Source organism: Plecotus auritus (genome assembly GCF_963455305.1).
Source record: "Plecotus auritus genome assembly, chromosome: 4".
Classification (NCBI taxonomy): Eukaryota; Metazoa; Chordata; class Mammalia; order Chiroptera; family Vespertilionidae; genus Plecotus; species Plecotus auritus.
In genome coordinates, this window is record NC_137775.1 from 116,208,955 (window position 1) to 116,235,888 (window position 26,934).

Sequence of the window (26,934 nt, forward strand, 5' to 3'; positions counted from 1 at the left end):
TTTCCTGAGGAGATACCTTCCAATCTAAGCTCTCCTGTTTTACTTATATTCTTTCTCCTGGCATTAAAATCTTGCCTTTAGCCCTAACCGGTTTGGCTCAGTGGATAGAGCATTGGCCTGTGGACTCAAGGGTCCCAGGTTCGATTCCAGTCAAGGGCATGTACCTTGGTTGCGGGCACATACCCAGTAGGGAGTGTGCAGGAGGCAGCTGATCAATGTTTCTCTTTCTCTCATTGATGTTTCTAACTCTCTGTCCCTCTCCCTTCCTCACTGTAAAAAAAATCAATAAAATATATATATATATATATATATATATATATATATATATATATATATATATATATATATATCTTGCCTTTGTATTTATACTAGAGGCCCATTGCACAAAATTCCTGCATGGGTAGGGTCCCTAGGCCTGGCCACCGATCAGGACCTGGGGGGCGATCAGCGATCAGGACCTGGGGGGCGATCAGGGTCCCCGCTTGCACCTGCCTTGGCCTGGCGCTGCCCACTGGTCCCGCCCCCCGCTGCTGATTGCTGTCTGTGGGGCGACTGGTGGGGCTATCGGGGCCTCTGCTCGCACCCACCTTGGCCTAGTGCTGCCTGCTCACCTGCTCCACCATCCTGCTGTAGTCCCGCTCTTGTCGGGGCCCATTGGGGCTGGCAGCGCTTCCACTGCTACCTGCTGCATCACTGATGCCCACCATGTTCTGCACCGCCTCCTGGTGGTTAGCGCACGTCTAACTCCCCGTCGGTCAAACTCCCGCCCATGGGGATGATTTGCATATTAGCCTTTTATTATATAGGATAATAATAATAATAATTAACAATTTGGGTTCCCTTTCAGTGTGCTGGTCACTGAGTATTGCCTTTAACCCTGTTTATAGATTAGGAAGAAGATACTTTCACAGATCACAGTAAATTGTGAACCAGGATTTAAACCCAGGCTTCTTGCACAAGACTATAAACACTGGGAAGACAGGAGCCATATCTATGTATTGTTTTATTCCTAGTGTCTGGTATATATGTAGTACGTGTATTATGTCTTCAAGAAATACATGTTGAACAAATGACTTAAAAAAATTAAACATCAAAAATCCCCACAACACTTTAATTCCAGCCTAACCACTTTAGGGGCAATGGGCAATGTCTGGGGCCAATCTTTGGGTACAGTGCTCCAAGAAGGCTCCAGAGGGGGACTTTCTTACCTTCAGGGAGCTGAGCCTCAAACAGGGCAGGGGCAGGCATGGGGAAAAGGCACTACTCCTTGGCAAAGGAGAACTTCATGGAGTTGTTCTGGGTGGTCTTGAAGCCCTGTAGGGTGTCATGGGCAGCCTCTGCCTGCACCTCATCGTCAAACTCCACAAAGGTGATATTGCACCACCCTGGGACTAGGCAGACTTCCTTGAAGCCAGGGAACTGGGGTAAAAGCATGGACAGCATGAACTCATTTTCTCAGGTAGGTTGTAAAGAACAAGATGTGCTTTGGTGGGTTTTCTGAAAGAGGCTTGGCAGGTGGCATCTGGCCCGGCATAAGCTGCTGTGTGGGTATGGCCCCCAGTGGGATCTGGCTGGGTGCGAGGCCTGGAGGTGAGATCATGCCAGGGGTGGCATGTAGGGAGGCTGACCCTGCATGTAGTGCATGATGTGGGGCTCCTGAGTCATCGGTGGCATTCCCAGGACAGGCCCTGGGGCTGCCCCCCACTGTGGGGGCAACTGCCCTGCCTTCTTGGCAGCTGAGGCTCCTGGCTCTTGGGCTTCCTCTTCTGTGTATAGTCTCACTCCACAAAGGTGCCCTTCATCTGGGCAGTGATATCCAAGTTGGTCTTGGTGTACTGGATGCACATGTGCTTGTCATAGAAGGGGAAACCCTGCAGGGAGCAGGGCATTGGTGGTGCTGTGACCTTGTCACGACAAAAGCCTGGCCCTCATCTTTAGGCTCTGTGACACCGGGGTATCCAGGATCTGGCCAAACGGGGAGAAGATGGCATATAGGGAATTACTGATTTTCTCATTGAGGTTGTTGATATAAATAGTGTGGTTGGGGCAGGAACTGCCATGGAGAGACCTGCCAAGGTAGGGCAACAGAACCACAGTTCCAGCATGTGGCTCCTGCTGGGTTTGAGTCAAATGACTTTTTATTTTATTTTTAGAACTTTACTGAAATATAATTCACATACAGTAAGATCTACCCCATTAAAGTATACAATTTAGTGGTTTTTAGAGGTGTGCAACTATTATCACTATCTAATTTTAGAGTGATTGTATCACCCCCAAAGAAACTCCTACCCATTAGCAGGCACTTTCCATTTCCCCCTCCCCCCATCCTTTGGAAACCATCAGTCCACTTTCTGTCTCTGTGGATTTTCTTATTCTGGAATTTTCATATAAATGGAATTATACAACATACGCCTTTTGTGGCTGGCTTCTTTAGTTTTGCACAATGTTTTCAAGGTCCATCCATAATGGGGCTTGCATCAGTGCTCCAGTACTCTGTTGCTGAATATAATTCTATGTATGGATATACCACATTTTATTATTCATTAATCATTTGATGGGGATTTGGGTTGTTTCTACTTTCTGGACTTATGAATAGTACTACCATAAACATTTGTATACAATTTTTTGTGAGTACATATTTTTTCAATTCTCATGGGAATCTTGTGGTAACTCTATGTTTAACATTTGGGAAAAAAATCCCAAACTGTTTTCTAGAGTGGCACAATCACTAAGACCTGTCAAAGAAAACCAGAGCTTGACAGTAGTTAAGAGCAGTGAAAACAAATTTTATTCAGGATTATTGCCATAGGTAGAAAGAGACCTCAGTATTGAACTGGGCTGAATTCCAATACAAGTAAAAGTGGGGATTTATAGCCAAGGAGCAGGATGGGACTAGGGGGGCAGGGAATCAGTACATGGAAAATTACTAAGAGGTTAGGGCAATTTTTTGCTATACTGACCTAACAGGATTCTTTTACTTTTTAAATAAGTTTTTATTGATTTTTTTTAGGGAGAGAGGAAAGGAGAAGGAGAAATAGAAACATTAATGATGAGAGACAAACATGGATTGGCTGCCTCCTGCATGTCCCCTACTGGGGATTGAGCCAACAACCCAGATATTTGCCCTTACTGGGAATTGAACCGATAACCTCTTGGTATATGGGACAACCCTCAACCTACTGAGCCACACCGGCCGGGCCCTAACAGGATTCTTGCTGAAGGCAAGCCAGGATGATCAGCTATCACTTGGTCAGATAGTGAAAGTGATCAAATATTAACGGTGGGGGATTCTGGCTAAACCTACTTAATAAGATTCTTGCTAAAAACTGGGTGATGCAAGTGAAAGGCCCAGTTGGAAAGAGGATTCAGAGGACCCTGATTAAAGTATAGTCGAAGAGAGACTCTTTGTCAGACCCATAACAAATAATTCAGGGATTACCTGTCCAGTGTTTTTCCTCAACTGTATTAGCAAGGAGGTTCCAATAACTTATTTTAAATTTGGGTTCCCTTTCAGTGTGCTGGTCACACTGAAATTTCCTTAAATTCTACACAGTGACATTTCATTCAGCATCCAGCAGATATTTATTGACATGGTGTTGACTGATCTGGGATACAGCTTATGCACTATTTTCTTGAATCTGGTAAAGCTACTTTATTTTCAATTTAATGCTCACAAATTAGTATTTGTGTTTTGTTTGTTTTTAAATCTGTATGGAAACATTTAGTAAATGATAGTTTAAGCCTCTTTGGTATATTCTCATTTATACTGTAAAGAAAAGAGTGAAAGACAATATCATATATTATTGTAGGATTCATAGTTTAGGACACTTGTCTCATTTAAATAAATTACTATTTCCACCATAAATGTACATTTTAAGCATAATGAATACCTAATTTCTTTCTTTTTCTTTTTCACTGTTCTTTTCTTTTATAAAAAGCATTTTCTTTCTGTGCTTCAGAGTGGTGTTAGATCTGATCCAGTACTAAATTGTTTTATTGCTATTACTACTTTATCTGATTTACTGAAACATTGTTAGAGTAGATCGTTTATAAATTAACCAGCAGCTGCTAAAAATGATTTTAACTTTCTCACAAACTTTTTTTTTTTAATCCTCACCTGAGGATATTTTTCCATTGATTTTTAGAGATAGTGGAAGAGAGAGGGAAAGACAGAGAAATATTGATGTTAGAGAAACACATCAATTGGTTGCCTCCTGCACGAGGCCCAATCAGGGCCCTGGCCGGGGAGGAGCCTGCAACCAAGGAATGTGCCCTTGACTGGAATCGAACCTGGGACCTTTTGGTCTGCAGGCCGACGCTCTATCCACTGAGCCAAACCGGCTAGGTTTCAGAAACTGTTTAATCCTATCTTTTTTCTACTTTACTACCACCCATCTGTAGTATGTCATGTATCTTTACTGCAAATTAAAATTTATTTTGAGAATTTAGCAATGCTCCTGAAAAGAATTGACTGTCTTGGGGAGCTGGGAATCCAGAGTTGTTACTCAAGTAGAAAAATGAAAGCTTCCTCTGAGTGACTAAAGCAGAGCTTCACCAAGGTTAGCTACAGCCTCTCCTGTGCAGTTAGTAACTAATGTGTGCCAACTCTCATTGTAATTATTATAATTGCTTGGGTTACATTCACATTCATGACACATGCCTCTCACCTTATGTGGTGCTCATTCTCTGTTTCTTTAACTAATGTACCATTTTGCCTTTCATTTTGGTGTGGGGAACTACTCTTTTAGGGGATGTAAAGCAGAGAGCAGCTGGGGGAAGAATGAATACTCAGAACCCAGTGCCAGGATTACATACTGATGCACATTCTGAGAAGGGATCTTTTGAGACAGTTAAAAGGAAACACCAAGTGGAACTGCAGCTGGCCTTGCCCTGGCACGTGATGCTAGTCAAGGAGGTACTTGGCTTCCCTCTGCTGCATTTCATTCTCGGGTTGCCAGCTGCTTCAAGCCAGCTGCTTGGGCACAGCTAAAGTAAAGGCAAGAAAATTATCACTATATACCTGTATTTTATGTTTGAAAATCTGCTATTAATTTCTAAAGCTTAGAATGTTGGCAATAGCATGTGGATGAAAGCTTAAAACTTAGAGATCCAAAAGGAAAATAGTTTATCCTTTCTGCCTCTGCAGAAGTAGTTTTCAAAGGTTGTGTTTTTCCTTTTTGGATAATTTTTAGAATAAAGGGAAAATATTTTTCATTTGCACTCTTACAGTGTGATTAGATATAATTGAATTTTAATAAGTACATTGCAAAATGAATAGGCTTGTATTTTAAGTTTCATGGATTTAGAATTTGCAGGAAGAAGAAGGTAACTACTAAAATTTAAATGCCATGTGCAATGGACCTTCTGAATAGGAGCTTAATATATAATTCAACCCTTCTCTTCTGCTGTGAACTTGCCCATTTCAGATTCTAAACTTTATGTCTAGCAATAGACAATATTACTTCTTTTTTGTATTCTTTTGATTGATTATAATTACTGGAAGACTGTCTTAACTTGTTCCTTTATGGATTCTTCAATGAAAAACACAGCTATTTAAGAGCATCACAATTGACATGAACCTTCCCAGTGCACACTGGAAGTACAGTTTGGTTCAAGGGTTACTAGTGTGCACCTCCTGTGCTGTGTCCCAGCTTTTAGGCTCTTCACCTTTGAGTCGTGCTTCTCATACTTCCTTGTTAGAAGTCCTAGAAACAGATAAGGCGTAGGATGCTGAAACAGGATCCCCTTGAAGTCCTTTTAAATTAGGTTAACTTTGCATCCTGTCTTGCAATATATTCATGATTATTTAAATATACAAATATTTAATTATCATTTAATGAAGTAAAATTGATGCTCCAGGAAGATTTTGTAACTGACAACTCAGATTCTTTTGCCTGCCTCAATGAAAGCCAAACTGGTGAGACAGGTGCTGGTACAAAAAGAAAGAGGTTTATTCAGGTGCTGCGACCTGGGAGAATGGTGGACTCTGATCTCAACGACCATCTCCCTTTCCTGTTCATGCCTATGGTTCTGAAAGGAATAGGGAGGAAAGGAATTTTTTTCTATCCAATTATGTTTTTAGATTTTGGTATACTGGGGCCCTGTCCATTCACCTTTCTAGCTTTTGGCATGTTCGGGCACTGTCTACTCATATTTCTAGGTTTTTGGATGTTCACTGTAAGAACCTCCCCCTGTGCCCTCATGGCAAATGGGAGAGACTCCGAAACACTCCCTGATTGCCTATAGTAACAGTATGGTGCTGGAGGCTAAAGCAAACAGCAGTTAGCATAAAAGTGCAAAAAGAAACATTGGAAGGCCAATGGACTTTGATATTGGGCAGGGCTGAAAATCAGCATAAAACTGCCCTGCTGTGGGCACAATGGCTCGAGGCGATTTCCCTACCTGATAATCTTTACATTGTTTACCAAACTTTACCTTTGATCTACCTGTAGGCATGACTACAGGGCAAATGTGTATTCAAGTAAATAAAAAGGAGACTAAGCAAGAACTCAGTGTGTCTCTTCAAGAAAGAGGTTCCACCTGGCCCCCAATGCCTTCTAAATTCATATTTCTTGTATAGCATTTTCATTTGTGCATCGGCCACTCCTTCAGATTCTGAACCCCGCCGGGAAGGTTGTGGCAGCATGGCATATTTAAATTGGGTCTTCCTGATGTTATTTGCACCATGGTTTTGAAAATCCTGGACATAGTGTGACTTTGGGGGAAATTTTTTTTACCTAATAGTCCTTTACTTGAAGGCACCTGATAGATACCAGATATTTTCAGAGCGTATGGTGGTAGAATTTTGATAGTTGCTAGCTTATCTCAGGTGTCTACACTTAGTGTTATCAAAAGAGGTCAGCCTGAAAGTCTAGCAGTCTGAGTTTTTAGACCTGGCTCACTATTAACTTGTGATATTGGACAAATTGCTTAACATCTTCAGGCTCATTTTCTCATCCATAAAATGAGGGGGTGAACTATCCTATATTATAAAAGCCTAATATGCTAAGTGTCTGACTGTTCAACCAGTTGCTATGACATGCACTGATCACCGGGGGGCAGACGCTCTGACTGGTAGGTTAGCTTGCTACTGGGGTCTGGCCGATTGGGACTGGGCGAGACGGACCGGACACACCCTGGAGCCCTCCTGCGGTCCCTCCCCGGCCAGCCAACCTCTCACGGTCCCTCCATGGCCGGCCGGCCCTGATCAGCCCCGATCAGGACTGGACGCGATGGGCTGTACACGCCCGGAGCCCTCCCCAGTCCTAATCGTGCACCGACGGGGTCCTTGGCCTGGCCTGTGCCCTCTTGCAATCCGGGACCCCTCAGGGGATGTGGGAGAGCCGGTTTCGGCCCTGTCACTGCAGGCCAGGCCAAGGGACCCCACCACTGCATGAATCTGTGCATCTAGTTAGAGATAACGCAGCATTTTCCGAAGTATGTTTTGCTTTTCACACTAAGGCCTTTTATTAAAGTCATCCTCAGCCCACTCCCTCCTCTCAGTTCGTGTCATTCTGTAATATTATATCTTCTGAATGTCTTAAGATTCTAGATTGAAGGAAAAAACAAAAAAGTATGTTAGGTTTGAAAATGACCTATGTCATTGCTCAGTTAGTGTTTCTGGTTTAGTAATAGATATTTTGGTTTCAGAAATGCCAGGTCCTCTCATATTATCTTTTGTACTTATTGGAAATTTTCCCTTAAAGCAACTCTTATTTTTGCATGTATTCACTCATTATGGTTTTCTCTAAGACAGTGGTCAGCAAACTGCGGCTCACGAGCCACATGCGGCTCGTGAGCCGCGGTTTGCCACTCTGTTGACTAATGAGTTTGCTGACCACTGGACTAGACTATATGTTACCATGTAGTTGGAAGCTCTGAGGATTAAGCAATTGTGGCATATTGTGTGCAAAGAGGTAAAGGGTAGTATATGACAGTGGTCGGCAAACTCATTAGTCAACAGAACGGCAAACCGTGGTGGCTCACGAGCCGCGGTTTGCCGACCACTGCTCTAAGAAGCCTATTGGAGAAAGTTCAAGTGTTTTTTTTTTCTATTTATTTTTTTATTTTTAGAGAGAGAGAGGATGGGAGAGAGGAGAGAGAGAAAGATCACTGTGAGAGAGAAACATCCATCAGTTCCCTCCAGTATGCACCCTGACCGGGGATCAAACCCACAATCTGGGTATGTGCTGTGACTGGGAATCAAACCCACGAATGGGATGGCACTCCAACCAACTGAGCTACACAGGCCAGGACTAGAGAGTTCAGGTTTTAAAACTAAACATAAAACTGCATCCTTGTTTAGTGGCAGGGGTCCACTGAGAGATTCCATTGACGACAACTTTTGGGTTTTTGAAGCAGAAGTTTCATTACCACCTTTTCATTGAGTTTGATTTTTCACTTTTTGGGATCTGGCCAGGCAGAGCAATGCAGGTGAACAGGAGCCAGAAATAGGAGAGAGATTCAACCACTGCAACTGGCCCAGCTTCTGATGTGGATTAAGGAAGTGAAGAGTGTCAGCTCAAGTCCAGAAACCAAAGAGGTGCTCAGGCAGTAAGGTACACGGTAGGCCACTGCAAAAGGGAGTTTGTGACAAAGAAAGGGGGAGCCAGTACCTCAAAACCTTAGGCTTACTGTTCGTAGAAGTCCAGGCAGGCTGGAACCCACCAGGGAGCACTGAGACTGAACTTTGGTCTTTTTTCTAAGCTTTATTTTTTTAATTAAAGTTGACAGTCAATATTATTTTATATTAATTTCAGGTGTACAGCATAGTGGTTAGACACCTGGCACCATGCTTAGTTGAGCTTTAGTCTTTGAAATACAAAACTGAGAAGGAGTAGATATTAAGTAGGTTACTGGAATGCGACTTTTGAAAAATAGCAGGAGAAAAAGTGGGAGAAATAAACAGGCTATTTAACCACCTCCCTAAGAGCCCACACAGTCTAATGCTGTGTAGCATTTTAAATGAATGAAGTAGGTCTGGATGTTCTGAAATAGAAAACCATGATATATTAAGTGAAAATATAAATTTGTAGTATATTATATAATGCAGAGATCGTACTTTTGAGGGGAAAAAGTACTATCTTAGGGGAAGGAACCTTGGTACATAGTAAGGGTAGAACTCTATTCAGATGAATGATACAAACACCTTAGGCATACTTTATGGAGACAGATAAGTTGTTTGCAATTTGTTTTTAATTCTTCTGTCCCCCTGGGAATATCCATATTATTGAATAATAAAATGCCTAAAGCAACCAAACGTGGCTGGTACTCCTGAAGAGAAGCAGTACTGGTATATTGTGGAGGGGCAGCGGGTGAGTGGTTAGGGGTACAAACTCCAGATCTGGACTGCCTGGGTTTAAATCCTGCTTCCACCACTGACTACTTGTATGACTCTAAGTCACTTAACTTCTCTGTCCCTGTTTTCCCATCTGTAAAATGGGGACAATAGTAGTACTTACTTTATGTGGTAATTATGAGGATTAAATGAGCTAATATTTATAAAATATACACTGAGTGGCCAGATTATTATGATCTCTGAATGCATAATAATCTGGCCACTCAATATATATATTAGAAGTCCAGTGCATGAATTCGTGCATGGGTGGGGTCCGGCCAGCCTGCCCAGGGGGAGGGGACATGGGCGGTTGGCCGGCCTGCCTGCTAGTCGAACTCCTGGTCAAGGGGACAATTTACATATTAGCCTTTTATTATATGGGATATACTCTGAGTGGCCAGATTATTATGCTTTCAGAGATCATAATAATCTGGCCACTCAGTGTATAGAACAGTGTCTCTCCCATACTAAGCTCTATACAAATGTTTGTTAAGCAAATAAACAACAAACATGTTTTCTCAGCTTTCAGGAATCAGTCAGGAGCTGACCCTCAAACTTATCTTTCTACTTCATGTACATGTCTTATCTTAGGACATTCAATTTTTAAAAAAGTATTGTTTCAAGCACTATAGAAAAATATAGTTACTTTTAAAAGTATAGTTAATTCATTCTTTCTAGCTTAATTCCCAGAAACTGAACATTTTAAAATTACTCCTTGGTGAAGGTGATACCAGTGTGCTGATAGGGTGAGAATAATTCTTAACCCTTCCTGAGGGTTTTTATGAAGAATGAAGATGAAAATAATTACTGTAAAACAAGTTGCAAAACCATTCAAATATGTTCTATTTATGAAAAAAATTATACAACTAGTATTCTTCGGGTTGCTTAAATATGTAAACACCCATAGTTTAAAGGTTTATAATTTATTTTGAATTTATTATAAGCCTATTGAACTTACCATGACAATTTTTACTTTCTCTGTGGCAGAAGTTCTACCTACAGAAATAAAGGTGTACAGCTGAATTGGAACAGAAGCTAGATAATGTAGGGGCTATATGTTTCTTTGTTCCCAAATTAAGACATTTGGCTTAATGGGATGACTAAGAAGTTGAGCCTCTTTATGCAACACATTGTTGTCCCTGCAGCCACGCGAGGAAAGGTGTGTTTCTGTGCGCCCCTCTGCTGTGTACTACCTCCTGTTTTCAGGCCTGTCTGGTAGGATGAGGCCTGAGCCAGTGTGAAACGAACGGGAGAAAGACACTCATCCTCTCAGATTTAGGCTTTTCTAGAACAGTTGCTCCATAAATAGCAGAGGTTTCTATAATTAAATAATTTCTCCTCATTTACCTTAGAAATGAGAGAATTTCAGAAGGTTCCATTTAAAAAATAGATTAGAAAACAAAGATGCAGAAAATATCTTGGTATAACTGATGAAACTGAAAGTGGATTTTTCATTTCTAGATTATCAACTCAGGATTTAGCTAATGAAGGTACCAACTCAAGATTTAGCTAATTCAATGTGTGTGTGTGTGTGTGTGTGTGTGTGTGTGAATGTTCTTATGTCAAAACTCCTTTAGTATAAGTATTGCTTATTGTGAATTCTTAGTGAGTTATAAAAATTGCCTCATTTTCTATAAAATCTTTAGAGAATGGTAGAAGTAGAAAATGTACATTTCTGCTTGGCCGGGTGCGTCATTTGGTTGAAGCGTTGTCCCATACACCAAAAAAGTTGCTGCTTTAATTCTGGTCAGGGTACATATGGGAGGCAACCAATCAATGTTTCTCTCTTACATCTATGTTTCTCTCTTTCTCTGTCTCTAAAATTAATAAATATATCTTTGGGTGGGGATTTAAAACAGTATTTTTAAAAAAGTACATTTATGACTAGGTTTGGCTAGCAAACAGATTTATTCAAGATCCTGAAGGAGTGTCCTCCAGCCAGAGAAGAAGTCACATTTAGGAATCCAGAAACTTTGTTTTTATACTCCTGTAGACATATGAGTCTTATAAGTTAAGCCATAATAGGTCCCAATTAGATTTTCATGGAGTTAAATTATTTAGAGTGAATAATACGTTGCAGCAGCAGTCATATTATTATTATTATTATTATTATTATTATTACTACTACTAGAGGCCTGGTGCACGAAATTCATGAACTTGTGGGGAGTCCCTCAGCCTGGCCTGTGCCCTCTTGCAGTCCGGGAGCCCTGGGGGGATGTCCGACTGACGGCTTAGTGGGCCTAAGCCGTCAGTCAGACATCCTTAGCATCGCCACGGAGGTGGGAGAGGCTCCCACCACTGCCACTGTGCTCGCCATCCTTGAGCCCAGCTTCTGGCTGAGCGGCGCTCCCCCTGTGGGAGCACATTGACCACCAGGGGACAGCTCCTGCGTTGAGTGTCTGACCCCTGGTGGTCAGTGCGCATCATAGTGACCGGTCATTCCACCATTCAGTCATTTGCATATTAACCTTTTATTATATAGGATTACTATTATTGACAGCATGTAGACTTGCCTTATTTTAAGCAAACCTAAAAAAATGCATGTTCTCAAACTTTTGGATTTTTGCTAGTCTAATCAGTGAGAAGCTATTATCTTGTGTGGGTTTGAATTCTCTTGTGAAAGAAGTATTAATTTCTAAGAACTCTTTATTAGTGAGCTTTACTTATTTGTGATATGAGTTACAAAAGTGTGTGGTTTTTAGCTTAAATACTGTGCTACATTTGTCCTTAGAGATTTGTCAATTGTCTTAGAGTTGAAAAGGGCCCCATAGTCTAAAATTTCTGGTTCAGAGACCTTAAGCTGCTGCAGTGGTCGGCAAACTCATTAGTCAACAGAGTGGCAAACCGTGGCTCGCGAGCCTCATGAGGCTCACGAGCCGCAGTTTGCCGACCACTGAGCTACTGAATCAAGAGAGAGTAAATCTGACTTGTAGATCTTTCTAGAGAGTAATGTTCCGTGTAGATAGAAAGAATGCATTGATGGACAGGGAAGAACTCTTAGTTGCAACTATGTTTATGTAATAGTTTTATATAGTATTGTCATAGAGTTCATAGCATAGCTTTCAGTTCTATAATGTTAAGAAGGTGCAACTCATATTCAAACAATTTAATGGTAGAATAGAAAAAACAAGGATTTCAAGAACTATAACCATTGTTTTTACAACCTTAGTTTTAGGAGCATTGCTGATTAGATGTGTTAATTCAGCCATCTGCTGATACAAGTTAATTGCAGTTAATGAGTTACAATATAATAATTGTGAATCCAAGTTATCATGTTACTTTCATTTTTTCTAATGGAGTTATGTGATTGTCAACTTATACTCTGCAGTAACTTAAATTATTTATACAATGCTGCTTAAAGCCCAGGGTGAGGCATAGAAATTCTTATCCAGCTGGGAAAGACATGCCAGCTGCAATGGTAGCAAGATCGATGCATGGCACCAGGGTCATTTCTGTTATTATAAAGCTTGAGGAAGAATGGAATCAAAAGAGTCATGGTTGTATGGGTGCTTTTATGGGTGATAAAGTTTGAATTAGCATACGCAGGACATTCTAAGACAATGTCCACTCAGTTAATTGGTTGGGGTGAATTCTCTCTCAGTGTTTAATCCGCAATTAAGTCATGTTACCAGCCCACTGTGACACTGAAGATGGTAATAGTGCTTGGGTGGGTGGCATTGCTCAGTGCAGATTATGCATGTTAAATCAGTCTGGCTTCCTAAATGGCTCTCCTTCTCTGTCTTTGGAACAGTGTTTTAGGTTCTTGAAAAAAATCTGTGTTATCCATATATGCAACTATAAATGCTTTGAAACAAACAAGTCCATACAAGATTTTGAGATTGCAGCATTACAAACATTAAACATCATTGACTGTTCTTGTACCATCTTTCTAAAACTGGAATTCACATACATATAAACATACATAACTTTTCATATTTAGTTCTCCTAAAATTTTCTTAATAAAGATAGGAGAGTTTTGTTGTTGCTGTTGTTGCTTAATCTGTCAAATTATCCTTTAGTACCTCATTTAAACAAAAATAAATTGAAATGTTCTTTTAAAACTCCCTTAAATTCCTGCTTCAGAAAAAGTCTTACTTAGTGAAGTAAAAAAATAGCATTGGCTGTTTTAAAAATTACATATACTTTTATTGATTACTAGAATAATAAATGTGTGTATAAAAAATTTAAGACTATAGAGATTGTAAAGAGTATAAAGTGAAAGTTCCATGTCATTCCATCCTCCAAAGAGGGTTTTATGGGTTTTTAGTTGATAATAGCATAATAACTCCATTAGAAAGAATGAAAGTAACATGCTTTGAAAATATTTTCCCACCTTGATTAGAAAACAACACATATAGTAGAAAATTTCTAGTTTATAATGAAGCAAACAACAATAAATTATACATAATTCTACCACTCAGAATGTTTGCTTTGTGTCTTTCCACATTTCTTTCTATGTTCAGAAACTATACATGTTGTTTATGTGCCTGCACAAATAGTGAATGTATCATCTTTGAATTTTTTATAAAAGGTATCAAACTGTACATAGTTACATGATATGCTTTATAAACTAAAATGTGGTGATTATTTTTCCATGTCACTTATTATGTGATTTTTAAAAAAAATATATTTTATTGGTATTTTACAGAGAGGAAGGGAGAGGGATAGAGAGCCAGAAACATCGATGAGAGAGAAACATCGATCAGCTGCCTCCTGCACACCCCCTACTGGGGATGTGCCCGCAACCAAGGTACATGCCTTTGACCGGAATCGAACCCGGGACCCTTCAGTCCGCAGGCTGACGCTCTATCCACTGAGCCAAACCGGTTTCGGCTATTATGTGATTTTTAATGGCTGCATACTATATTATCATAATGATATATAATATTTAACCATTTCTCTTGGTGGATATTTAGTGGATTTTTGTTTGTTTTGCTTTTAAAAATAATATTTTTGTAAATATATGGGGAAAATATTTAGTGGTTTTTGTTTGTTTTGCTAATATGCTGTTTAACTGGTAGCTATGATGCTCACTGACCACCAGGGGGCAGATGCTCAATGCACAGGCATGGAAACATGGAACAGATTGATGAATCTCAGAGGGAAAGGGGGAAGCAGGAGGGCAGGAAGAGATTAACCAAAGATCTTATATGCATACTAGAGGCCCGCTTGGCCTGACCTGAGCTCTCTCACAATCTGGGACCCTTTGGAGGATGTTGACTGCTGGTTTCGGCCCGATCCCTGCAGGCCAGGCTGAGGGACCCCACTGGTGCACGAATCCGTGCACCAGGACTCTAGAATATAATATTTAACCATTTTTCTTGTTGGTTATTTAGTCGTTTTTGTTTGTTTTGCTTTTAAAAATAATATTTTTGTAAATATATTTTGCTGAATATTCTTGGAGATAAATATATGCAGAAATTCTTATTATTTCCTTAGGATAAGTTCATAGATATGTAGTGATTTTTAAAAATCAACAGCATTGTGCTCAGTTCATGTGTACAAACTTCTGGGATTGATAAGTAGATAAGCAAGATCTCATTATATTTTTAGAATGACTTTAGCAAGTAAATTTGAAGATTCTAAATTGAAGGCATTTAATTTATATAGATAATCCTCTAGGTTTAAGTATTCTGGGGTTAGGTATTCAAATCGTGCAGTTGAATGCATAATCACTGCATTTTTCGTAGCAAAATGTCAGGGAAGCCTATGTGCATATTTTAATACCATTCTTGTTTATGTCGCTGAGTTTTATATCCATTGAGTGTTTGGGCACTGTATATGTGACACAAAACTCCAAATCCAAAGTGAAAAACAGTCACACTCAGGTTTAATGGGATGCTCAGTAACAAGTGTAGCTAGATTTTCTTAGAGAGAAAGAATATGATTTCGCAGGATACTTTATTTATTTATTTATTTATTTATTTATTTATTTATTTATTTATGTGTAATATTGTCACTTCTTTTTTTTAATCTTTTAAAAAAATCTGTATTGTTCAGAGTATTACATAGGTCCTCCTTTTTTCCCCATTAACCTCTTCCAACCTGCTCCCATTCCCCTCAACCCCCCCACCCCCGCTGCCCTCACCACCCCATTGTCTGTGTCCACAAGATATGCGTGTATGCATACGCATTCATTGGTTGATTTCTTCCCACCCATCCTCTCTTGCCTTCCCTCTGAGGTTCAACAGTCTGTTTATATTTCTATGTCTCTGGGTCTGTTTTTGTTCATCTGTTTATTTGGTTCATTAGATTCCACATTTGAGTAAGATCATGTGATATTTATCTTTCTCTGACTGGCTTATTTCACTTAGCATAATACTCTCCAGGTCCATCCATGCTGTTGCAAATGGTAAACAGTTCTTTCTTTCTTTATTGCCATGTAGTATTCCATTGTGTAAATGTACCACAATTTTTTTTACCCACTCATCTGCTGATGGGTACTTAGGCTGTTTCCAAATCTTAGCTATTATAAATTGCACTGTTATGAACATAGAGGTGCATATGTTCTTTCTTATGAGTGTTTCAAGTTTCTTAGGATATATTCCTAGAAGTGGGACCACTGGTCAAATGGGAGTTCCATTTTTAATTTTTTGAGGAAACTCCATATTGTTTTCCGTAATAGCTGCACCAGTCTGCATTCCCACTAGTAGTGTACTAGGGTTCCCTTTTCTCCACAACCTCGCCAACACTTGTCATTTGTTGATGTATAACCATTCTGACAGGTGTAAGGGATCTCATTGTCATTTTGATTTGCATCTTTGATGATTAGTGATGTTATGCATTTTTTATATGTCTGTTGGCCATCTGTATGTCCTCTTTGGTGAAGTTGTCTATCTAAGTCCTTTGTCCATTTATTTTTTTACATATTTTTATTAAACTTACATAAAATGCACAGCTTTAAGTGTATATTGCTTCTTTTTTAAAAAAATCTTTATTGTTGAAAGTATTACTTATGTCTCCCTTTTTCCCCACATTGATCCCATCCTGCGTGCCTCTACCCCAGGCCCAGGCTTTCACCATCCTATTGTCTGTGCCCATGGGTACACATATGCATACAAGGTCTTTGGTTGATTACCTCCCACCCACCCACCTTCCCCTGTCTTCCCTCTAATATTCCGCACTCTGTTTCATTTCTCCATGTCTCTGAATCCACTCGGTTCATCAGTTTATTTTGTTAAATAGATTTCACATATGAGTGAGATTATGTGATACTTGTCTTTGTCTGACTGACTTACTTCACTTAGCATGGCAGTCTCAAAGGGTAAGATATTCTTCTTTTTTACTGCTGCATAGTATTCCATGATATAAACATACCACAGCTTTTTTATCCACTTGTCTACTGATGGCACTTGGGCTATTTCCAGATCTTAGCTATTGTAAGTTGTGCTTCTATGAATATAGGGATGCATAAATTCTTTCTGATTGGTGTTTCAGGTTTCTTAGGTTATATTCTTAGAAGTGGTATTACTGGCTCAAATGGCAGTTCCATATTTAATTTTTTGAGGAAACTCCATACTGTTTTCCATAATGGCTGTACCAGTCTGCATTCCCACCAGCAGTGTACTAGGGTTCCCTTTTCTCCTCACCAGCACGTGTCATTTGTTGATTTTTTTTTAAATTTCTTTATTGATTAAGGTATCACATATTTGTCCACATCCCCCCATTCCCATCCCAAACCCCTCCCCACGCATTCCCCCACCCCCCTGCGGTCAGGCCCATATGCATGCATACAAGTCCTTTGGTTGATCTCTCCCCCTTATCCCCCCCTCCCCACCTTCCCTCTGAGGTTTGACAGCCCGATCGATGCCTCCCCGTCTCCGGATCTGTCCTTGTTCATCAGTTTATGTTGTTCATCATTTCCCCTAGATGAGTGAGATCATGTGATACTAGAAATACACTTATAAGAACCGAAAATGAGACAAGCAATAATGGTTGTGCTGAGAGGCAAATGAATCAGTCTGTAGTGAGTTTCTTTCTGGGCCAACAGTTCTTTTGAGTCCCAATTTCAATATCAAACAGTTCCTTATGTGTACATGTCAGCAATTATATTTCAGTTCTGGATGGTGGAGAAATGGTGGTAATGCAGGTCCGACCCTCTCTGGTTTGGTCCTGGGCAACCTGCTGCGACGCACAGCTGCTGACTGCTAGTATGGCAAGGCGTCGTCAGTGTCTTCCATCTCTGGACTGTTTCTCTTCTGTCTTCATGGCTGGAGCAATTCCTCTCTGTTGCAGGAATCCACATGGTCTTGGAGTTGTTTTCTGAAAATACACAAACATATTTTCGACCAAAAGTTAATAAAGGAATCTTTTCTATAAATTTGACTTGGGATCCTTTTTCATTTTTTTTGCCCAAACGATTTTCCTTTGGCTTTGTTGATTTGTTGATGGTAGCCATTCTGACAGGTCATTGTTGTTTTAATTTGCATCTCTCAGATTATCAGTGACCTTGAGCATTTTTTTAGCATGTCTCTCGGCCATCTGTACATCCACTTTGGAGAATTGTCTATTTAGGTCCTTTGCCCATTTTTTAATTGGATTGTTTGTCTTCCTATTGTTAAGTTGTATGCATTCCCTATATATTTTGGAGATTAACCCCTTATCAGATGTATCATTGGTAAATATGTTCTCCCATGTAGTGGGCTCTCTTGTTATTTTGTTGATGGCTTCTTTTGCAGTGCAGAAGCTTTTTATTTTTATGTAATCCCATTTTTTTATTTTCTCCTTAGTTCCCGTTATCCTAGGACAGTGGTTGGCAAACCACATGAGGCTCGTGAGCCGCGGTTTGCCGCTTTGTTGACTAATGAGTTTGCCGACCACTGGACTAGACTAAATGTTACTGTGTAGTTGGAAGCTGTGAGGATTAGGCAATTGTGGCATATTGTGTGCAAAGAGGTAAAGGGTAGTAGGAGATGTATTGGTAAACATATTGCTACGAAAAATATCTGAGATTTTGGTGCCTATGACTTCTTCTAGGACTTTTATGGTTTCACATTATACATTTAATTCTTTTATCCATTTTGAGTTTATTCTTGTGTATGGTGTAAGTTGATGGGCTAGTTTCATTTTTTTTGCATGTACCTGTCCAATTTTCCCAACACCATTTATTGAAGAGTCTGTCTCTGCTCCAATGTATGCTCTTGCCTCCTTTGTCAAGTATTAGTTGAGCATGGTGACTTGAGTTGATTCCAGGGTTCTCTGTTCTGTTGTATTGATCTATATGCATGTTCTTGTGCCAGTATCAGCATGTTTTAAGTACAGTGGCTTTGTAGTATATCTTGATATCTGGTATTGTGATCCTTCCAAGTTTGTTCTTTCTCAAGATTGCTGCAGCTATTCATTGTCTTTCTTGGTTCCATATAAATTTTTGGAGTGTTTGTTTTAGGCCTGTGAAATGTGCCTTTGTATTTTAATAGGGATTGCATTGAATCTGTAGATTCTTTGGGTAGTATGGACATTTTAATGATGTTGATTCTACCAGTCCATGAACATGGCATACTAGTATTCTTCCCCTTGTTTATATCTTCCTCTATCTCTTTTGTCAATGTCCTGTAGTTTTCGGAGTACAGGTCTTTTACTTTTTTAGTTAAGTTTATTCCTAAGTATCGTAATTTTTTTTATTGCAATGGTAAATGAGATTGTTTCATTAGTTTCTTTTTCTGAGATTTCATTATTGGTATATAAAAATGCTGTGGATTTCATTTCTGAATTCATTTATTAAATCTAATAGTTTTTTTTTTAAATAGCATCTTTAGGGTTTTCTATGTACAATATCATGTCATCTGTGAATAATGAGAGTTTTCCTTCCTCCTTTACAATTTGGATGACTTTCATTTCTTCTTCTTGTCTGATTGCTATGACTAAGTCCTTCAGTACTATGTTGAACAAGAGTTGTGAAAGAGTGCATCCCTATCTTGCTCCTGTTCTTAGGGGAAATGGTTTTATTTTTGCCTATTGAGTATGATGTAGGTTTGTCATAAATGGCTTTTGTTATGTTGCGGTAGGATCCTCTATTCCCACTTTGCCGAGAGAGTTTTTATCAAAAAAGGGTGTTGGATTTTGTCAAATGCTTTTTCTGCATCAATTGATATGATCATGTGTTTTTTGTCTTGCAGTCTGTTTTTCTGCTGTATTACACTTACTGATTTGCAAATATTGTACCATTCTTGCATCCCCAGAATAAATCCCACTTGGTCATGGTGTATGATCTTTTTAATGATTTGCTAGAATTTTGTTGAGGATTTTAGCATCTATGTTCATTAGGGATATTGGCCTATAGTTATTTTTGTTGTGTTTCTATCTAGTTTTGGAATTTGGGTAATGCTGGCCTCATAGAAAGCATTTGGAAGTGTTCCTTCCTCTTCAAATTTTTGGAATAGTTTGAGGAGGATAAGTGTTATTTTTTCTTTGAATATTCGGTAAAACCCTTCTGTGAAACTGTCCTGACCAGAGCTTTTGTTTCCTGGGAGTTTTTTATTTAGTACTTTTTCAATTTCATCAGTAATTTTCAGACTATTCAGGTTTTCTGATTGTTTCTGATTGAGTTTTGGAATCTTGTATTTTTCTAGGAATATGTCCATTTCATCCATGTTGTCCCATTTGTTGAAATAATGTCGTTCATAGTATTTTTATTATGATGTTTTGTATTTCTGTGGGGTCAGTTGTTACTTCACCTCTTTCCTTTCTGATTTTGTTTATTTGGGTCCTCTCTCTTTGTTTCCTGGTGAGTCTGGCTAGAGGTTCATCAATCTTGTTTATCCTTTCAAAGAACCAGCTCTTGGTTTTATTGATCTTTTGTATTATGTGCGGTTTGTTTGTTTTTGTCTCTATATCATTTATTTCCACTCTGATCTTTTTTTCCCCCTTCCTTCTACTTTGTGCTTTCTTGTTCTCTTTCTAATTCTTTAAGTTGTAGTGTTAGATAACTTATTGCCATTTTTTGTTTTGTTTTATTTTTTGAGATAGGCCTGTAGTGCTATGAACTTCCCTCTTAGGACTGCTTTCACTGTGTCCCATAGATTTTGGATTGTTGTGTGTTCATTTTTATTTGTTTCCATGATGTTTTTTATTTCTTCTTTGATATCTTGGTAACCCATTCACTGTTTATTAGCATGCTATTTCGCCTTCGTGTAGTTGATTGTTTTTGAGCGTTTTTATTGTAGTTGATTTATAATTTCATGCCAGTATGACCTGAGAAGATGCTTGATATGATTTCAATCTTTTTGAATTTGTAGAGACTTAGCTTGTGTCTAACATGTGTTCTAACTGTGAAAATGTCCCATGTGCACTTCACAAGAATGTATATTCTGTAACTTTGGGGTGGAATGTTCTGAAGATGCCAATTAGTGCTTTCTGTTCTAGAGTGTCATTTAGGATTGCTGTTTCCTTGTTGATTTTTTTTTTTTGTCTAGAAGGTTTATCCAGTGATGTCAATGGGGTATTAAAGTCCCCTACTATGATTGTATTGCTATTGATCTCTCCCTTGATATCCTCCAGAAGTTTTTTATATATTTAGATGCTTCTGTATTGGGTGCATATATGTTTACCAGAGTTATAGCCTCTTGTTGTATTGATCTCTTTAGTATTATGAAGTGGCCTTCCTTATCATTGTTATGGACTTCATTTTGATGTCTATTTTGTCACATATAAGTATTGCTATCCCAGCTTTTTTATTTTTTTCATTTCTATTTGCCTGAAAATTTTTTTTCCCATCCCTTCACTTTCAGTCTGTGTGAGTCCCAGGTTCTGAGGTGGGTCTCTTGTAGACAGTATATATATGGGTCATGTTTTCTTATCCATTCAACTACTTGGTGTCTTTTGATTGGAGTGTTTAATCCATTTACATTTAAGATTATTATTGACTAGAGGAGTGGTGCATGAAAATGCATGCCCTGGAGGGGGGTCCCTCAGCCCGGTCTGCCCCCTGTCACAGTCCGGGAGCCCTCAGGAGCAGGAGATGACCCGGGGATCAGGGGAAAGCGACACCCCCATCACACCTCTGCTGCTGCCACTGCCAGCAGCACAAGCCTCAGCCGGCCCTGGTTACCTGAGCCTCAGGTGGCCCTGGGAGGCTGGGCAGCCGCCATCCAAGGCTTGCCTGCGCCTCGAGCTGGCCCTGGGCAGCTGGGGGGCTGAGGAGACTGGGAAACTCTGGAGGCAGACACTCGGAGCCATGCGCCTGCCGCCCTGGCGGGGCTGAGGGGACTGGGCGCTGCCATCTTGTGGCTGTGGGCACCACCATCTTTGAGGGCGTGGCAGTCAATTAGCATATTCCCTCCTTATTGGCTCTGGGCACTGCCATCTTTGTGAGGGCGTGACGGTCAATAGCATGTTCCCTCTTTATTAGATAGGATAAGTACGTGTTTGTTGCCATTTTTATTCTTTATGCCTGTGTTCTTTCATCCTTTTCCATTCCTTCTTTTTACAGCAGTCCCTTTAGCATTTATTGCATTGCTTGTTTTGGGATAATAAACTCCCTTAGCCTTTTTTTGTCTGTGAAGCTCCTGATTTCACTTTCAATTGTGAATGATGGCCTTGATGGTTAGAGTATTCTTGGATTCAGCACCTTGTTTTTCATCTCTTTGTATACTTCATGCCATTCCCTTCTGGCCTGATGTGTTTCTGTTGAGAAATCGATTGATGGTCTAATGGGAGGTCCCTTGTAGTTAACTTTATGTCTCTCTCTTGCAGCCTTTAAGATTCTTTCTTTGTCTTTTATGTTGCCAGTTTAATTATAATGTGTGTTGGTGTAGGTCTTTTTGGGTTCATCTTGATTGGGACTCTCTGTACTTCTTGAACTTGTATTATTTTTTTTCTTTTCAAAGTCAGGAAGTTTTCTGTCATTATTTCTTTAAACAAGTTTTGTATCCTCAGGATTCTTTAACCTTCTTTCTTGTTTTACAGACCCCACTCTAAAAGAAAATAATTTATATTATTTTGTTTCAGAATAAAAGAAATAATTATCATAAGCTGAAAAAATGTAAAAGAGTACCACCGTTGCTGGTGGCAGTGAGGTTCTTGCGATGTTGTGAGGAAAAGCATTTCCAAGAAACCACAGAGACAATGATTTATTCAGGCAGCAAAATTAAAGGAGTCCCATTTCTGTTTGTCTTGACATGGAAAATCAGGACCAGAAATAGAGGCAATGTACAGAGATCTTGTGCCATATTAACGTTTAGTCCCAGTCCAGCATATCAGCTAGCTTATTGCTTAGCTTGTGTTCCTGGCTGCAATCCATTGGTTTTCTGCTTTACTCAGGCTCTCAGCTGGAGCTTGCATTTGGAGTTGGGGCGGGGCAGGGGGTGGGGTGGGTTGATGGGGAGAAAGAGAGGTTCTTTGTTCACCTGGAATTATGTGTTCTCAGGTTTGGGAGGAACCAGAAGCGTATTCAAAATGGCCAATCAGCTTCCCAAACTCTCATGGGCTTGTATAGGGTCCACCCCTAATAATAATCCCTTTCCCAGGTTACATTGACAGGCCTCTAGGGTCAAGCACCTCCTGCTGCACCATTTTGACTTTACTGTACCTGTCCTCTCCTCCTGCTCACTCTCCCCCTATCCAGTACTTGATGGAGAAAGGGAGGACTGTCAATTCCCCTGGAGGGATAATGCTGCGATTTCCCAATTTCCTGGTGTGAAGCTGCAGCTTCCTGGTGGAGCACACAGTCCTCTGCTTTCCAGCTAAATATGGTCAACAGTGTCTGACTTCCCTTGCTCTTTTCCTTTCAATAAGTAGCTAATGAAGGTAATACTACCTCAAGTGTTGATTAAAGAAATAAATATGTGATTAGAATAAAACTACAATTTTTGAATGTAGTAACTGTAATAGTGCTGCTTTGAGGGCTTATATTAGGTGCTCAACACAACCCTAGGAGCTTCTTGCTGCTCTTATTAATCTTCACTAAGGCCATGGTAATAATGCACTTATGACAGGCCTGTGTGTTTCGATTTTAAATGCTCCTCAAATTATTCATCTTTTTGATGTTTTGGATCCAGAAAATGTTTGGACACCTTACTACATTTAGTTAGAGTTTCTAATTTTACTCAAATTTTCTTTAGACAATAGCATTTTCATAGAAACTGTTTCGGATACGATTTGGCATAATGTGTAGGAGAAATTTTAATCATTTTTTCCATCTTCTTCTTACTGTCATAGTTTGTCTAAGTAAAGACCAATCAATACTCTGTGTTTTCAAGTGGTTTTTATTTAGCTTGATTATACTCTTTTACAAGTTAGGTTTGTGAGATGGAAATGAGGAATTCAGATGTAGTTTTGAGGAATGGCAGCATCATTGACATACTAATGACTTCCCCACAGTATTTTAAGAGGCAAATAGTTATTTAAATCTATGCTCCTCAAACAGGTTTATGACTTTCCTGGAGTACACACTTAATTTTCTCCTGCCATTAGAGAGTAACTTTAGTAGAAAATACCGGAGAAGCACTTTATTTAATGTAGACAAGGGATCAGCAAACTGTTTCTGTAAAGAGCCAAATAATACATATTTCCACCTTTGTAGGACGTAGAGTTTCTGTTATAACTGTTTGTCCCTGCTGCTATAGCATGAAAGCAGCCCTAGAGAATATGTAACTAATGAGCATGGCTGTGTTCAATGAAACTTTATTTACTGGCACAGATGGTGGGCTGGATTTTGCCTGTGGGCTGTAGTTTGCCAACCCCTGATTTGCCCATTTCTGAAGTAGATGTGCTAGCAGCAAAATGGCACCAGAATGTTACCAGCAATTGGACCTTGGTTCAGCAACCTCAGTACTTGAGTTCTGGCTAAGAAAGCATTCAGAGTTAAGACTCAAATGCAAGAAAAAGTTTTTTTTTAGAAAGTCACAGAAATAGAAGAAGTGAGCCGAGGAAGAGAGCTGACTGGGCTGCGTTGGCTCAGGAAACAAGTTACAGAGGCAAATAAAGGCCCTTAGAACTAAGGAGAAAGAAAGCAAGTATATACATACCTGGGATAAGGAGAGGGGTAAGGCATGGGTGCACTAGAGAGAAAGTGCACTGGGTCCTTGATCATCAGGGTTTTTAACCCCTCTTAGGGGAGGTCCCAGGGGAGGATATAATAGAATATTCATCAACTTTTCCAGGTGTGTCCTTTCAGGGTCCTGGTCTCTACTGATGGGTCACCACTAGGGGAGGAAATGGTTAGGAATCTTAGCTGGTTCTGATGTTAGCCATAGTGTCACCCCACCTGGCCTTGCTGCTTTTCTGGGCCTGAAGCTGAAACACAACTGAGGCCTAGATGTTATCTTTAGTTTGGCTGAAACTGTCTCTGTGGTCAGCAGAAACCAGGCTTTGTTTATTTGATGCAGGTCAACCTCATTGTTCTGAGGGCTTAAAGCTTAAGGAAGTGGTCTTGCATGGACTTGTATGGGAGTCTTATGAAGCTACTAGAGGCCCGGTGCACAAAATTCATGCTTGGGGGGTGGTCCCTCAGCCTGGCCTGCAACGACGCCAGCATCCCAGAGGCCTGCTCTCCTGCCCTCCCTCCCTTCGTGGGCCGGGGCGCGCGGGACGCTGGGGCTTGTTGCCAGGACGACGCTGCCAGTGTCCAGCGCCCCGGCTGCTATTGGCACTGCCACCTTTATGATGGAGTGATGGTTAATTTGCGTATTACCCTTTTATTAGATATGATTCTCTGGCCCCCTTGTTCATCCTCTAAGGGGGTTTACCACATGACTATCGACATGGTAGGGGTAGAAAGGTCAGGGGAGAGTCTGAACTGCATGAATGGTCAGGGAGTCTAAACCCTCGGGCCAGGTCCTTTTTTCTCAATTTTGCCCATTGCTAGGTACCTGGGGTTTCCCATCCTGGTTCCTACTCTATTCCTACTCTGTTTATGCCTGTCTAACTGCCTACCACAGATGGCTACTTATAATACCATATTACTTAGTGACAGGGCATATTTCAGCATGATTTGAAAAGTTAGGAGTTGATCACTTTATTGAACACCTTCTATTTTTCTGCCATTTTAATAAGAACCATGGAGGAATAAGAACAAGTATAGGATTGGGGCAGTGCCCAGTAATTAGGGAATTAAGATTATCCTATATAATACAAGCCTAATATACTAAGTGTCCGGTCATCTAGTGGGCCATTCAACCAATCAAAGTGTAATATGCTAATAATATGATAAGGCCTCTCAACCACTTGCTATGACATGTACTAACCACCAGGGGACAGACAGTCGACCGGTCGCTATGACATACACTGACCACTGGGGCAGACGCTTCGACCAGTAGGTTAGCTTGCTGCTGGGATCTGGCTGATTGGGACTGAGTGAGATGAGCCAGACATGTCCTGGAGCCCTCCTATGGTCCCTCCCCTGCTGGCCAACCTCCTGCGTCCCTCCCCAGCCCCAATTGTACACTGGTGGGGCCCCTTGGCCTGGCCTGTGCCCTTGCAATCATGGACCCCTCAGGGGATTTCGGAGAGCCGGTTTTGGCCCAACCCTGCAGGCCAGGCTGGGGGACCCCACTGGTGCACGAACTTGTGCACCGGGCCTCTAGTTATATATAAGACTAGAGGCCCAGAGGCGCCCCGCCTCCCGCCGTGTGAGGAGACACCCTGTGGGGGGCTGGGACGGGCGCCTGACTCACGCAGTGCTGGCCGCCACGGGAGTCAGGCCAGACTGGAGCTGCAGGAGGCTGGACTGGCACCGCAGGGGGCTGGGACCTGTGCCTGACTCGCAGCGTCCCCCGGCCCCCCTGCCTGTGTCTACTCCAGGGCTGCCCGAGCCACCGCACCGGTTCAGGGAGGCCCCCCTGTCTCTGCTCCGGGCCTCACCTGCGCGTGCAACCTCCTTCTGTCCAGTTGTGACCCGTTATGGTGTCCCGGCCTAATTTGCATATTACCTCTTTATATATACAGATTATTAGCAAACAATATGTATTACATGGTATATACTTACCTATTATATGTGATAGTATAACATTATATATTGACTTCTCTATTATATATATGAAATTAGTTTTAAACCCCCAAACACTAAGAAAGAAAGTAAATATATATTTGTGTCTGAGCACAGAAACTAGACCAGCTGTGGAAGCAGCACTATAGACATTTCAGCACTATCACAGACATCTCAATACTTGTTTGAGATTCTAAATTCACTAGCAGAAATGATATGTTCTGCTCTAACACTAATATATTATAGTTTAGGCACAAAATAAGGAATCTGGAGATTTTGCTATTACCTAGAAATATGACCTAAGGAGTAATACTTGCCATTTTTGGGTATTCTTTTTGTTAGTGATCTTGAAGCTGGAGCCTATCCACTCCTATGAGTTAAAGAGATGACTAAGGAGCAGAGTAGGGGATGGGTTAGACCAGTGGTCGGCAAACTCATTAGGCAACAGAGCCAAATATCAACAGTACAACGATTGAAATTTCTTTTGACAGCCAAATTTTTTAAACTTAAACTTCTTCTAACGCCACTTCTTCAAAATAGACTCGCCCAGGCCGTGGTATTTTGTGGAAGAGCCACACTCAAGGGGCCAAAGAGCCCCATGTGGCTCGCGAGCCGCAGTTTGTCGACCATGGGGTTAGACTGAGTTGAAAGGTGGCAGCAAGGAGACAGGTTAGAG

The 26,934-nt window shown here is 40.6% G+C and overlaps 1 protein-coding gene and 1 pseudogene across 9 annotated transcripts in view; one reads left to right on the plus strand and one right to left on the minus strand.

Moving 5' to 3' along the window:
* ST7 (suppression of tumorigenicity 7) overlaps positions 1-26,934 on the plus strand; it is a 311,491-nt gene that overhangs the window by 99,969 nt on the left and 184,588 nt on the right. The gene's annotated exons all lie outside the window — the stretch shown is intronic.
* LOC308245949 (U1 small nuclear ribonucleoprotein A-like) lies at positions 1,261-25,037 on the minus strand (annotated as a pseudogene). The gene is made up of 2 exons: positions 25,021-25,037; positions 1,261-2,068 (listed from the first exon to the last, which is right to left on the minus strand). The product of its transcript is annotated as a U1 small nuclear ribonucleoprotein A-like (transcript).